General features: G+C 40.1%; 1 protein-coding gene across 2 annotated transcripts in view; it reads right to left on the reverse strand.

Moving 5' to 3' along the window:
- Window positions 1-15,047, reverse strand: part of LRFN2 (leucine rich repeat and fibronectin type III domain containing 2) — a 4,336,860-nt gene that overhangs the window by 1,167,032 nt on the left and 3,154,781 nt on the right. The window lies entirely within an intron of this gene.

Consider the following 15,047-nt stretch of genomic DNA (forward strand, 5'->3'; position numbering starts at 1 on the left):
CACAGGAAAATGAATCATGTAGAAGTCACAGAGTGGGTTCTGTAGCAACCACTCAACATGTTAGCCCTAAGTCAGCGCTGTGGTGTAGAGTGATAATGTCCTGACAATGGCCCAGGTGACCACTGGCAATTAGCAGCTTGGGTGCCTAAATTGTTGATAGGGAAGGAAGGAAGGAAGGATATGCTTCTCAGGGGGTGGGAGTAAACATGTGTGCTCCATGCTGTCAATCCCTAATGAAGGCTCAGGGCATGTGGTGGTGGTGGGGTAGTCCTAAAAGAAAATATGCAGGGCTCAATAGCTGAGTCACCACAGAGCAGGGATGATATGCCAGCATATCCCTATCAAATGTCTGCTCCAGGATGATCAACACGTGTATCGAGGGAGGAAAATATGTCAGGGATTAACACAAAAACAGGCCTCAGCATAAACCAGCAAAAGCAAAATTCTCATAATCTCCAGATATGGGTCAATTAATGCCTGTAGGAGGCTAAGGTGGGTCGGCTAGCAGCAAATATTTAGCTGGATGGAGCCAAAAAGAATGCAAAAAAGCATACATGCACAAACCTATCCCTAAATGCACACAAAGCTATAAGGCACTGAAATTATCTATTTTATTTATTTATTGGCATTTGTTTACCAGGAAAACCTGAATGAGTCAAAATACCCATTATTAATGAATGTTTCATGAAGAAAATCTCCAGTTACAACAATTACTGTAAGCAAATACACTAAACAAAAATACAATTATTCATGGATAGAAAAATACAGCTCAATGAAAATAAACAAAAATACAAACAAACTTAAAAGTAACTATTATACACAACGTTGTCATGAAATTGAGTGAAAATTATATTTTGCAGAAAAAGTTTGAAATAAATTATTTGAACCTTTAAAGACTAAAAGCTTAATCTGGTTATTTAAGTATGTGGACTAGAGCTATTGATACAGATGGAGAAAAGTAGACATACATATAGTGAAGAGAAGGGTATTGTGTTAAGTGATTCATACCTCTCAACTGTTCAGATCTTCATGGAATGTCCAGATTTTGGCTCATATTTTTGACCTGTTTTTCATAAAGTTTCTAGTTTTCTGGCTTATCAGATTGGATTGGATTCAATAAATAGTGACACACAGTTGGGTTTCAGACTTCATATCTTCCAGAAAATGCATGATAACACAAATCCTGTTATTCTAGCAACTTTCTAAATTTATAGGAGTAACATTTAAAATCTGTCCCTATTTTTGAGGCCTTTATTCCCCCATTATTTTAGGATTTGTCAAGACTTCATGTGCTAAGTGGTTGAGAGGTATTGCGAGATAGGAGTGAAACAAGAGTAGAGTTAAGACTTTAGATAAGAATCTTTTAGTGTGAGTTTAAAGGCATAGTTCTACCTATCTACCCATCTATCTATTTATCTGTCTATCTATCTGTCTATCTATCTATATTTCTTTATGAGGACATGGGTGTGAAGATATAAATATAGACAAAGTTATACATTTATTGTACACCTATATCACAGTTCATTGCGGAAAGAGCAAGAAGCTAATTCCTCCCTTTCATAGCCATCTGTCAGTATTACTAATCCACAGCTAATTTACAGATAAATGAAGATACTAGCATGTGCTTTACTTAATTCTGATTAGTCCCATTAGTCCGTGTAATGTGCAAAAGAGTGACATCAGTTATCAAGCACAAAGACCTAATAAGATCAAATAATCTGGACTGCAATAATGAATAAGATCAAAACAGCTGGACTGTTAAAATGAAGCAGGCTGTGAGTCGATTGTAGTTCACATTCTATGACCTGTGCTGCTGACATCTGTGAACAAGTCAATCTGTATCCCTGTGTTGTGCTGTACAACTTAATTTCTGATGCTCGGCACTATTTTTTTCAGTTGCAGACATAAACAGACACTCACAGCAAGAAGTTCTCCTGTTCGATTCTCGGCTGGAGTGCCTTCTGTGTGGAGCCTGCATATCCTCCCCGCAATTGAGTGGCCTCCGAAAGACATGCGTGAATGGGCATGCCTACGCTGAAGGTTGGGCATCAGGCTGGCAACTCGGCACCATAAAAATCTACTGCCAATCATTAATGGACCGGTGTTCCGCTGTGGGGACCCCGAACGGGGAAAAGCCAAAAAGACAAACAAAACATAAACAGACACACAGGCAGACAGATAAACAAGCACATGCATTAAAATTAGGAGTGCATGTTGGGTTTATTCACTTAATGTACATACACAAGCACACAGTCAAACATGCAAACACACATGCATACTCGCATGTATACACACAGACACACACACACACACACACACACACACACACACACACACACACACACACACACACACACACACACACACACGTGCGCACTTTAGATATTTGATGGCTATCTTACTGTTTTTGGGGATGCTGCTGCTCTCAAAGTACTAATGCCTCCCAGGCAACACAAGGCAACATGTGGGTCAAGTAGTGCCTGGAGGAGGATAAGATGGGTATGCTTGCAGTGAAAATTCAGATGGGGAGCTAAAAAGAATGAAAAAAGCCATGTGGGCACAAACCTATCCCTAAATGTACACACAGCTATAAGCCACTGAAATTTTCTGTTTGATTTATTTATTTATTGGCATTCCTATCAGCTGTCACTTCTTGCACACAGGCTGTTTTGTTTTTAACTGTCTTCATACTGCACATAACGAAACACACACATGTGAATTCCCTTTAACATGCCCTTTGGCAGACAAAAGATATTTATAAGATTTAAATGTCTTATAGTTAGGTTATGTCACAACATGTTTTTTTCTGTTCCATGTAAAGGGAACGCCATTGATCATTGACACTTTCAGTGAATATTTTTATGGTGTCAATTAAATCAATGATAGTTTTAAATACATTTTTTCTTTAATGTTTTGATGGAAACAATCACTTGAAAGTGGAATTTGATTAATGAATGAGTGCTGTGTTGTATATCTCCTACAGTTCATATTATTTAAAAGGAGGATGTTTTAAAATTGTACAAAGTCTAGCACATAGTATATCTGTTTTGAAAAGTAATTGCATCAAGTATGAAATAAGTTTAAAACTGACATTTTCACCTTATGCCATCCTATTTTATCTAATGTTATTTCATTCAGATCTTAACTATCAGTAAAAAAGTTCAGTGTCAAAACTATCCAGTCCATTTTGCACAGTGCACCTTACATTATATTAATGCTCATGACAAAAGAATGTCATCAAATTTGGTATAAATGGACAAAGTTCAACAGAAAAATGAACTTTAACAGAGTCAAAATCATCCACAAAGATAAAAGTAACAGCATGGAAATCTTATGTTCGAAGCAGTCGACTCCATCAAAGAAGTGATCTATAGGTATTCAAAGGTAAGTTCCTAAGTTACTAAGGAACTGGAAATATTTGAAGTAAGAGACCTCAGTTTAAAAGCAGAGACACTGGCAACTGTTCCCAAGTAGAAAAGAATGGTTTTGAGCAGTTGTGTTTGATGACAGATGGAAGAGTCAGGCAATTTAAAGCTCAGCATGGGTACTCCGACAAGCAGCAGTGCAGCTATGGTTTATTGTATTTATGATGTAGTGCTGCATTCACTTAAAGAATAATTATGCAGTTATTATAAGGTACCAGAGTACCCAACTTTTACACAACTGTGTAACTTTAAGTTAAGCATTGCTGCTTTAGACTAAAACCTTTTTTTTAACTTTACGGCTCCTCTAAAGGTGGTCATCTGAAATTCCTCGAATATTGGTTGTCCAAAGAGAAAGTCACAGAGGAACAAAACACTGATCACTATTTTCCATAGAATTCTCCCTTCTTCAAGCTGGTGTAACCAAGGAGTTTATATATATATATATATATATATATATATATATATATATGTGTATATATATATATATATATATATATATATATATATATATATATATATACACACATATATATATATATATATATATATATATAGATATATATATATATATATATATATACATATATATATATATATATATATATATATATATATATATATATATATATGTATATATATATATATATATATACATATATATATTTATACATACATACAGATAGATCTGTCCATCCACAAGCCCTTTTCCCATTTTTGCACATGTGTTTAGGGTATCAGTTCATGTACTTCAACAGTGACAATCATCTAGAGTCAAGGTTTACACTCTGCTGATTGTACATAAGTTTGGGGGAGGCAGGAGCAAACCTTGCAAATGGAGGGTACAGTGGAGCTTGTACCTCCTGCACAAAACACTTAAAATTAATTTTTCCCCCTTCTGCGTTTCAGACATTATTATTTAGGGTTTCTTATGCTTGGATTTATGCAGTGGGTGTTTCATAGAAGAGCCAATCTTTTCGTTTATAAGAGCATAATTTCCTCTAATATTCAAGTACTTTATTTATTTATTTATTTACTGCATTTGTTTACCGGGATAAGTCCACTGGGCCTAAAAGAGCCCATTTTCAGTGGAGGCCCGGGGAGAAAAGCTCCAACGAGACACAGAAAAAAATATAAACATTAATTAGTACAGAAGCAGAAACAGTGTTACAGATAGTAAATATAGCAACATATACAGAATATATACATAAAAGCAGGAATCTAGTTTGTTTGATTACAGCAATATATACAGAAAATATACATTAAAGTAGAATTCAATTAATTCAATCAGATTGGTATAAACAGAGATCAGTATTATTGTACCAGAAGCAACAAGTGAAGATAAAAATAAATATGGAGAAAATATCAGTCACTAGTAGCAAAAGATCTAGGAGTTTATTTTACTGTATTAAATATATATATATACTGAATACAAAAAGATATGTGTTTGAAAATATTATTGTGGCAGACTAACTTGTTTTTGGACAAAGATTTTAGGACACATTCTGAGTATTTATTCTTTATTTGAAAAATAATAATTTTTGCAGTATGCACTGCACTATTGTAAATGTTCAGAACCAATGTGTGAAGCTGTCAGTTGAGCTAATCAAGCTGTCAATGGTATAAAGGTATTCCACCAAAGAGAAATTTCTTCAACTCCATTGTTAAAAAGTAAATTAATTTATAATTAAAGATTAAAAGTGACTTACATTCTGTTACATGCATCACTAGTTCAGAATCTATAGGAATGAACTACGTCTTAAAGAGACAAGCTAGTGGGTAAAAGATCACACAGACAAGCCATTCAGTAAAAGCTACAAGACAGTCCCACCCAAATTAAAATTTTCACTATGTAATACATTAAACCTTTTATAATGGAGGCCCATAGGATATCTGCAAATAACCTTTAATAACCTTTAATGACATACCCATGTTTCAGGTATATGACACCTGAATTGCCATGAATTTTTACATGTTTAATACATTAATGATGCTTTCTGGTTATTAAAGCCAATGGCCTGAATGCTACAGTGAAAAGTAAAATGTCATGTAGCTGAAACAAGAGCATTTTCTTAAGGGTTCATGTTGATATATCCCATGGACCTCCTCTTCCAGAGGTTTAAGATATAAAACAATGATGACATAGGCTTGGTTATATCTTCCTTCTAGTTACTTTTCTGTCTAAAAGAGGTTCTGTCCGGTTGTAATCCACCCCAAAATGATAGACAACAGTGTATTTTTTTGATCTAAGGAGCCGGCTCCTTCAGCAATGTTTTACAAATGTTCCTGCAGGAAGCATATCTGGCACAGGGATTATTTATTTATTTTTATTTTCAATCAGGAAGCTGAACCTACTCTAATAAAATGTCTTCAAATAACTGAAGGGATAATGTGGTAAAGAATAAGATAGTAGGAATAAAAAGAGAGAATAGATTTAATCTGTGTAATAAAAACAAACTCTGTTATAAAGTCAGTATTATTTTTGAGAGGCATTTATTTTGTTTTACTAATTTAATGATCATATTTCCCCAAAAGGTCTGTATTACATTGATAACAGTAACAAGCTTTATTAGTCTGATTTTGTACAACAACAGTGTGGTATATTTTTGACTAGTCTCAACAAACTTAGAGTAAACATTTGAAAGATTGTTGTTGTTTGTCTTTCGGCTTTTCCCGGTAAGGGGTCACCACAGTGGAACTCCGGTCTGCTGATGATTGGCAGTAGATTTTTATGAAACGCAGAGGTGCCAGCTCGATGCCCAACCTTCAACGAAGGCATGCCCATTTATGCACGCATTTCCTTCGAACGCTAGCCAACCGTGGGGAGGACATGCAGACTCCACACAGAAGGCACTCCCAAGCCAAGCCGAGAATCGAACGGGAGAACCTCTTGCTGTGAGGTAACAATGCTACCGCCGTACCACCATGGCATACAAACATTTGAAAGATTGATTTGTAAAAAAGAGGTATATATATCCCTAGCTCACTCCTAAACTGATCCTTAGCCTGTATTCTTTTTGAATAACTTTCAAAATATAACTGTCTATTTCAGGCAAAAGAAGCACACCTTAAAACCAATCAGCTGAGACTGGAAAGATGAAGCATTTAAACTCTTTTCCTGTAAAAATATAATAATAATAATAGTAATAACATTTTTTTATTTAATATTTGATTACCGGGAAAGTCTGACTGGGACAGAGACCATTTTCAGTAGAGACATGGGGAGAAAAGCGTGATAATAATAATAATAATAATAATAATAATAATAATAATAATAATAATAATAATAATTATTATTATTATTATTATTATTATTGTTGTTATTATTATTATTATATCTTCATTACGAAAATATTCCATTTTGATAATTAGCAAAATTGTGTCTTCAGCACTGCAGCTCTTTCAACAAACAGCTGATTTTCAGTAAGTCAGTGTACAATATGTGACTTAACCTCACATTTTTTACCTGATCTATCATAGTGTTTGCTATTAGTGTACAATTTGTAATGAGAAAAAAAGTATTTTCAAGGTAACAATTAGAGATGTTTCCCCTTTGCCTTTAGATTTGGTCTATCCTTCTCAGAATTAGAAAGCAAATTATCCTCTAGGTTTTTTCATTTGCTTTGTCAGATTATTTTAGAAGACTCCATGGAAAGTGAAACAAATCAGGAAAAATAATCTTGTTACAAACTATTGTAACCACGTTTACATATAGTCAGTCACCTTTAGCAGTTCAAACTGCATGCGCTAATTCCACATACACTCCGAATGATTTATTGTGACATGCTGTATGACACAGCTTCTCACCTTCTCTGTCTTCCTGCCCCCCCCCCCCCTTCTACTGAGTCATTTTGGTAATCACTGTAGTTTAGTGTCTGGTACATTACAGAGATTTTATACTTAATGGACTTTATGCTTTTATCATACTGAATGTGCCATGATACAGTGATCAGTACTGACATATTACAGAAGCTTAGTTTTTTAGTAATGTTTTAGAAAGACATCACTAATAATTAATCTAAATCTTATTATTCCCTCTTAGATATAACAAATTACAGACTTACTAAAGCTTTACAATGATCTAATACACACATTCACTTTATCTTGTTTAGGGTCGCAGGAATACTGGACAGTACTAATATTCAAAGTGAGCAAAGCACCAAAAACAATACTGATTGTGATGCAGGTCTGTCGCATGTACAGACAGACCCACAGGCACACTCACATACATGCACACACACACACACACACACAAACACACACACACACACACACACACACACACACACACACACACACACACACACACACACACACACACACACACACACACACACACACATATGCATTCTCACCTTTGGATGATTTAGATTAATTCAAGTACAGGACGATCTGTAGAATTTCAGAAAAAAATAGATCATCTAGCAAACCCCATGCTGAGACAAGAAATACATGTAGACTCCATAAAGAAAGTAGTCCTGCCAAGAACCATAATGGTGACTCAATTGTGTAATAAGTTTTGCGGCACAGTGATAGTCTTCCTCAGAGCACTATATAGTGAAATTAAACATGCAGAAAAGAAGACTGCATACTTCCTGTTAACAAATCCATTGTTATTGTTACTGCTTAAGTAAAAATAGGTAGTGTGTTTTGTCCCATCCAGATATATAGATTAAAGATGTAAAACTACTGAATTATAATATTGGTAATGAAGTGTTCACTACACTACACTACACTACTGAAATCTATATTCTGAGAAGTAATCAAGCAAAAACTTCCTATTTTGCTATAATGTTATACAGGTAGGGCCGGATTCACGATGGCTTGCACGGAGTCTAAGAGTACAGTAAGACTCCATGCAACCATCATGTCCGACGAGCGATCCAGGAACAGCCTGTAGGGGCATGTAAGAGAGCTCCTAAAATGGCTCTTACACGGACAGGGCTAGGGCATGCAAATCACCTCAATTGCAGGTGAAAGGCATGCAAATGAGGTAGATTTGCGATTCAGGAAACCCAAACCTGTCTGAGTAAGAGCAGTGTTATTTGCAGAAATGTACTCAGTTGACAACTGAGTACCATTCTGCAAATAGCAAATCAGAGCCATGACAGCTCCAAATAAAGGTTGCATTCAGTGCAGGAAGCATGCCAATGGCCAAATATACGGCCATTGGAAATGTTCCCTGATGCAAAATTAAAAGAAAAATAATTTTTTTAAGCCGATTTCCGATGTTTAAGTGTAGCGCAGCACCGCGCAAATGGGCTGTGCTCTAAAACACAGAATACTAAAAATTATAACCCACAAATGTGGATTTTATTGAAATTGTTAATGTACAATGCCAGGGAATGGCAGGCTGAAGACAACATGGCCACTGAGTAGAGGTTGCTAAGGGGGGAAGCTCAGTCTAAGACATGTAACCAAGCATTAGTAGGCAGTCCTATGTAAATGAGTGTTAGGATAGTGAATCGCTAGTCTACATAGCAAATGTGCACAGTCAGTGGAGTGTAGGAGTAAGATATGGGGAGTACAGAGTAGAAGATAGGTGACATCATGAGGGGGGGTATGTTTGAAAGAAGTGAAGCTCATTGGAGCAGAGTGGCATGTGTCCTCTGTCAGTTAGACATCATGGAAAGAGGTGTGTCAACAGGTAGGGTAGGGAAAGCCAAGAAATGGAAGGTGTATACCATGGATAACACCAAAGTTTCTTGCTGAGCGTGCATGCACGCATGTGTGCACCTGTAAACCCGAGTAAGACAGAGTGCGCGCATGTAAGCGTGAGTGCACACGTTTAAGCTGGAGTAAGCATGTATAAGGCTGTTAAAGAGTTGTAAGCACGTTTGTGCTGGTGTGCGCGCGTGTTAACTCGAATAAGCAAGTTTTAGTCCATGTAAGCATGTGTGCGCGCATGTTAGCTGCTGTGCACTTGGTTGCTTGTGTGCGCAGCGCTCCCCCCCCGAGGAAACAGAAAGGAAAAAGGAAGCACAACAAATAGTAGGAAGCTACCAGGGAGTACTAGCAGAGCTAGCAGGTAAAAATAAACAGAATCAGGCAATTACACAGGCAGTACACCAGCCCAGCCCAGCCTAGCACTTAAAACTCTGCCAGCAACAGTCCATTATGTTTCTCACAACAGACACTGCAGTAAGTTAATAGAAGTGAAAACTGAAAAAGCTTTACTGAGACAAAGAAATGTTAGGGGCTGCCATTGCTGTTATAAGGCGACATATGCAACATGCTGAGGGTGGTGACAATGGAAATGCAGCTGGACAACCCACAGTGAGGAGACAGAGAAGAGTGTACAGGCCCAGGGTAACCTACCAGGAGCTACATGAGCTGGAGATAGTGGAGCGCTATATAGTGGACAGAGACCTCCTGCAGCAAATTGTTGAGCTGTGCAGGCCACGACTCACACACAAAACCAACAGAGGGAAACCCATCTCAGTGGAAACCAAGGTATGTGTTGGCCTAAGAATATTAGCAACAGGTACCTTCCAGAGACCAACTGGTGATATGATGGGGATATCACAAACATCAGCAACCAGGGTACTACACCAGTTCCTGGATGCCATGTCAGCACATGTCGGTGATCATGTATATTTCCCCAATTCCCGTGAGGTATTGGCCAGCAATATGCGTCTCTTCCAGCAAATAGTGGAATACCCTGAGGTAGTGGGTGCAATAGACTGCACGCACATATGCATCAAAGCACCAGCCGGCGAGCGGGGTAGGGTCTACTTCAACCGCAAGGGCTTCCCCTCCATCAACTGCCAGGTCGTGTGTGATGCCCAGGGCATAATACTGAATGTGTGTGCAGGCTGCTCTGGAAGCTACCATGATTCCCATATTTGGCATCTGAAGCAGCTGTACCAGACATTTGCCAATGGGGACATCCCACATGGTCACCTAGTGGGGGATGCTGGCTATGCACTGGAGCCGTGGCTGATGACACCCATCAGAAATGCACACACACCTGAACAGGAACGCCATAATGAGGCATATGCACAAACACGTAATGTAATAGAGCATGTGTTTGGGCTGCTCAAGTCATGGTTCCAGTGCCTGGACACATCTGGTGGAGCCTTGTAGTACTCACCAATTACATGCACCCAAATTGTCATGGTATGTGCTATGCTACATAATATGATCCTGCAAAAACAGCTGCAGCAGGACCAGCATAGACCTGGGCCAAACAGCCCCCCACCATTGCCAAGGCCATCACAGGCATAGCGTGACTCGGAGGAGGAACAACCTGAGCCTGCCCCAGTAGGCAGAAGGAGGCGTGCCCAGTATGCTTTGGCCTTGGCAAAGAGGCAACGCATAGCACATACACTGGCTCAGTAGGAACTCTGGAAATGATACCCCTCTCTGACTCACACATAAAGTAAAAGGGATGCCTAAGTTGACACTACCAGTTTCCAAACATGTGCAGGGAGTGTAGTATGTGCATCCGACATAGGTAGCCCTGCAGCACCACCTAAGGCATGAATGGCATGTATTAAGCAATATAAAGCAGTGCTAAACAGCAATTACCACCGTGTAGTATATGCAAACAAAATTGCACACACCAACTAGCACAACTGTGGTCAATGTTCAGTAATATTGGGCAATGTACAGCAATGTTGGTGAATAGTGAGCAATGTTGGACAAGCCTGGTCTAAGTAGGGCATAGCTGAACAAAAGCCAACATGCTCATATTTGCTTAACAGGCCCTTAAGCAGTCTGGTCTGCTCAGTATGAAAATATAAAGCAGTGATGGGCCCCCGAACCCAGGATACTGTGCACTATAGCCAAAGTACTCAACCACTAAACCATGACAGTATTGCAGTGGTCCTCCTGTCTGATGGAATGTTGATAAGTCTATGCAAAGTATTCCATGGAAACACTGCAGGCACATCATAATCCTTGTTGAGTTATGACACAAAGGGGAGCCCTGCAGTGAGAACAGAACCTGACTTCCAACACATACAGTATAAATGTTAATACTGGTCATGTTCGCACACATCAGCATATGCAGTGGACCTCAGATAGCAACATACTGAAGGTACACACTGGGCATGCTCACACACTTGAATAAATGAGTCAAATGTCAGGCAACAAAACATGTAATGTCAGAACTGGGCATGCTCACACACTTAGGCTATGTCTGAGTACAGCAGTGGGCCACACATATCTGGCAGTTGCATGTGTTAACCCAGGAACCTGTCACTATACAACAATTCGCCCTGTGCGCACAGTTATATGACAACAGACACATCTATAATATAGTGGAACCCTGTCATAATCAAATATGTTCTGCAGATACTGAAGTTCTTCATGGAAACTGGTAAAGCAAATATGATAAAGACCTGCAAACAGTATCAGCAATAAACATTATGCATCATGAACATAAGCATAGGTTCAGAGGTCGATACTAGGCTATCTGCCCTAGGGCACGTACAAACCTAGCCAGAGTGTGTTTGGCATTCGCAACCCTGTCACATTACTACACTGTTGTGTGAATAGTAGGTCACACAGGATAGCCCATATACGTTTATGCTAGTGTGCCTCTATCTAGCAGGGACACAGAGGATATCCCAGGGGTAAATATACAATCACCCATACAGTCGTCAAGATGTCCCCAGTAGGTGGTCAGTGGGTGGCTCTGTCTATGTGAAACTGGGATTACATTCTGTAGTGAGTGGAGCCTCTGGGATAAGAATCTGTCCCTCCACAATGTCCTATTAACATCTGTGCTGAGGTATAAGTTCCTGCAGTGTGTAGCTCCAAGGGAGTTGGATATCCTGAGGTGGAGCATGTCCAGTAATACTGGTTTGGATATAGCTGTAAACAACAGGCACACATCATATCTGAGTAGGTGGTAAGCGACTGAGTAGAGCTGGAGTTACTGCATCTGAACTATGCAGGGCATCTGTGTGAGTCCCTAGATCTGCTTGGTGAGGACCGTCCATGGCCAGTGCAGTTGCTGCAGGTGTCAGGTAAGGTACACCCCAAATGTGGCATTGTAACCAAGCATGGATGTGATGAGTATAGGGGCACAATGACCTCACTCGATCTAGATGTGAAACCATATGGGATAAGGTGGCACACATAGCAGGTGTGTCCAACCACTTTGGCAATGTGAATGTTAAAGTGATGACAAGTGATGTCCATAAACCCCTAACAACTCCTACTGTATGTAATGGAGTACTACCTATGTGGTAATGTGTGGGCATGTTGTTACTTCCAAAGGGGATGACTATGCAACTAATGGCATTTAGCTGTAGGCCATGGCTCAGGCACCAGTCATCCATCTCTGTGAGACCTTGATTGAGTATGCATGTGGCAGCTGGAGAGTTGATAATGGCACCCAGTTTGCAGTCAAGTGCAAACATGTTCAGCCATATTCCCCCTGTGATAGCCTGTACATAAGACAAATATGTACTGAACAAGAGAGATCCCAGGACCAAGCTGTGTGTGATGCCATGTGTAACTGGTGTATAGTCAGACATGGCCCCTTCAGTCCTGACCATGTGGGTACTATCCCTGATGGTATCAATCCATTGTGTGAGATATGTGTCCAAATTGACGCTGGTGAGCCTATGCATAATGGCCCAGTGGGTTATTGTGTTGATTGGTTTTGCAAGGTTCAGGTAGGCTGTGTGGATAGCCGTCCCTATGTTGATGGACCTGTTAGCCATTTAAAGAATACCTACAGGTTCAAGAGGCAAGATCTGCCCACAACAATGCTGAAATGAGTAGGACACAGTGTCTGTAGGTTCACGATGTCTATGTGTAGGTGTCCTATGACAATATGCTCCATAGCTTTGCAGAACAGGCTACATAGGCTTATAGGGCAATATTGTCTGTGGTCCATTGTGGCACCAACTCTGTGGAGCAGAACCACTATCGCAATATGCCATTCCTTGGGTACATATCCTGTGGTAACTCCGATATTGAACAGTGATGTAATGTGAGGGTTGCGTTTGTCATGATGCTCGTGTATGATGCAGGCTGGGACACCATCTGGTCACGTTGATACTGTGATGTACGCTGTGGGGAGGGCAGCACTCACCTGTTACTCTGTGATGTCAGGGAGGTTATACTCTGTTGGGATGGATAGTTGCTCCTTAGGGGGGATGGGTGGGAGACATCTGCACTGAACCTGTTTCCCAGGATGTAGGCAATGCCAGTGGGTTCAGGGTAGGTTTAGTCAGTATGTAGTAACTCACAGCATATCAGTGAGTGTCCACCCAGGTTCCTGACATAACTGAAGAAGGCCATGTGATGGTCCTACGTGTCAGGTGCAATTGTCTGGTAGAAGAGGCCCTTAGAAAAGTCCATGAGTGATTGTAGCTGTCTGCTAGTACAGATCACAGATGCCTTCCCTGTCTGGGATTGTGCTCTATCATGTAGTACCGTCCTCTTGATGTTGTACAGCTTATTAATGGCTGGGGTTTACCAGACAGGTCCCCTGCTATTGTAATAGTGGGTCTTGTTGTTATTTGGGATAGCACAATCCATGCAGTCCACTAGGTGTCCATAGAATGTGTATGTAAAGGATGCAGCAGTGTGAGCCATATATGCCACTGTCTCAGGATCTCTGAAGGATACCACCTTGCTTCAGTGAAGTGAGATGTTGGCTCATGAGAAGTTCACCAAGATTACCCAGGATGGGTGTGTGGAGGGTATATGTATGTACTGTGAGATACATGTATGTTCTGACCTTAGCAATGAGGGGTATATTGCTGGTGTGGAACATAGAGTCCCCATGTTGGTGATGAGCTGGTCCAATATGTATTCCCCCTTGTGGCTGTGCTGACTGGTTGTGCCAAAGCATATGAGTCCACAAATTGTAGTGACTGTTGGGTGAGGTTGTCGGGGCTTGAGTAGTATCCCCATTCAATATGTGTTCATATGAAGTCACACAATATAATGGTGTCTGTGGAGACCTGCATATTCTCCATAGTTCCCACAAAAGCCGAGTGTGGTTCCTGTGTTTGGGAGTGTGTTCTGTAACAGGCAACAAACTGAAAGGCAGTATTGCATAATGGTAGTTGTCTATCTATGGTCTCTGATGCTTTGTGCAGTGCTATTAACCTGGAGGTGTGTGCGTCTGTGTTGTATATGGATACTCCCCCTAGTTGTGTTGTCTGTTCCAAGTCTTGTTGTCAGACAGCGTGGTATGAAACATAACCTGGTAGTGCTGGTCTGCATAAGCGAGCCTGAACCAGGTGTCTGTCAGTGCACAGATATTGCTCTCCTCCATACTGAGGAGAGTCTTGAGTGGCCACAATATCAGTTTAGCACAACTATTGTTGAGCAGCATTACCCTTAGTTTCATTTAACCTGTAATGTCTATGGAGGTGGGTTTGTCTTCTGAGCCCTGCATAAAAAAGGCACTCTGGTGGTAGCAAGAGCCTTAGCCAGCATACAAAAGTTCAAGGGTGACAGGTGCAAGTTGTCCATAGTGAAGCTACGTGGCATGTTGAGCATGTCACCATATGCTGACAGACACTGTATGCCCTATGAATGAAACAAATTTGTTAGCCAACTGTTAAATGTGATATGTGTGTCCGTATACTGTGACATCATAACTGGTGGGTGTAAGATGCTAGACAAGGTCAGGGTCATACTGGCCTGGGCTAC

The sequence above is a fragment of the Protopterus annectens genome, chromosome 1.part1 (assembly GCF_019279795.1).
Source record: "Protopterus annectens isolate FY-2018-M chromosome 1.part1, PAN1.0, whole genome shotgun sequence".
In the NCBI taxonomy this organism is placed as follows: Eukaryota; Metazoa; Chordata; order Ceratodontiformes; family Protopteridae; genus Protopterus; species Protopterus annectens.